Genomic DNA, 1,489 nt, shown 5'->3' on the forward strand with positions numbered 1-1,489 from the left:
GTGACAAATATATTTTGATTTTATTTGATATAGTGTGTGTTTACCAGAGATGATAGTCTGCAGAACAACATGACCTGCACCAAAGATTAGGATATAGGCCAAGGAATAGATAAAGTGTTTTTTTTACCTGGTTTTTCCTTATTGTAGGCTACTACTTTCACAATTTTTAGTCTTGAAAGCTTTGGTTGTTTACTCTACTACCTTACTCACTCTGTTTAGCACATGGCCTCACATGTGAATCCTTAAAGAGATGGGTGGGGCTAAGGCATAAGAGGGTGTGAACGATGTTGAATGGGTGTAGACAAAGTGCTCTCCAGTAGGTGTACTAAAACATTCAAAGTCCATTTTATCAGAAGTGGGGTTACAAGTTTATCAATGTTCGAAGCAGAATTAATAACTCATTGTTCCTCAACTGCATTGTATACAATTTCTGACTCTGATTTTCTCCTTTCATCCAAAGTAAAAAAAATACACCATTTCAAATGTTGCTACATAGGACCGAATCCAGGTGGTGGGTCAAAAATGTTGAAGAAATTGTCAAAGAACTTTAGTAACTTTTCCAGATTTTTTTCTGGAAAAGTAAATCTTGTCACGATCATGACAAAGCAAAATAGAAGGAAGTATGTTGTACTGACAACATTACTGTAGTATACTGTAGTATTTACTGTAGTGTTTTTGTGGACATTACTGTAGTATTTACTGTAGTGATTTTGCAAGAATTACTGTAGTATACTGTTTCATTTACTGTAGTATTTTTGAAGAATTTACTGTAGTTTTTTTCTGGACATTACTGTAGTATTTACTACAGTGTTTTTGTTTTATTATCTTTGACATATAAGTGGGGGCTTTCTCCTTGGGGAAACCTACTGGACAAATACTAAAAGAGAAAATCATCCATAACATGTAAGTATGAATGGGGTCTGAACAGATAGTTCAGAGCTTCTGCTCTTTTCTATAAGCTGTAGGTAAGTAAGTTAGTAAGTAAAGGGACTTGGGCCTTGCAGGGATAGCTCAGGGCTTCCTGCCATTTTCTACCCCTCTTCTCAGTGTGTCTGCCCTGTCGAGGGTGAGGTTTGGCAAGGGACAAGGGGGATGGGGGTTGGAGTTCTCCTTTTGTCTTCTGCAACTTGATTTTAGTGAAAACAAACGCTATTGGATAATTAAATGTAGCCTAAAGAAGAAAAATAAAGAAAAAAAGATAAAGAAGAGGGAGGGGTTGGGTAGGGGATACGAACCCAGTTTAGGTTAAGGGTTTGGAGGGTAGGGAATAGTAAACGGACCCAGTTTATGGTAAGGGTTTGGTTTGGGGGACACGTTTAATATCGTTATAGAACTTTTCATAATATTAGGGGATGGAAACATGCTCTTTAACATGCAGGGAATCTGGCAGCATTTGTGGTCCTCTATAAGTGGGTAAAAATACCAGCAGGAGAATAAGCAGCAATTTAAAAGTGGGAAAGGTTATGACATGGTAATAACACAATAACGT

The 1,489-nt window shown here is 37.3% G+C and overlaps 1 non-coding gene across 1 annotated transcript; it reads right to left on the reverse strand.

Moving 5' to 3' along the window:
- Nucleotides 1–840: 840 nt before the first annotated feature.
- Nucleotides 841–896, reverse strand: LOC123744321 (U7 small nuclear RNA). The gene has a single exon (XR_006770899.1). It is a non-coding gene; the product is annotated as a U7 small nuclear RNA (small nuclear RNA).
- Nucleotides 897–1,489: the final 593 nt, after the last annotated feature.

The sequence above is a fragment of the Salmo salar genome, chromosome 08, assembly GCF_965601325.2.
Source record: "Salmo salar chromosome 08, fSalSal1, whole genome shotgun sequence".
Taxonomy (NCBI): domain Eukaryota; kingdom Metazoa; phylum Chordata; class Actinopteri; order Salmoniformes; family Salmonidae; genus Salmo; species Salmo salar.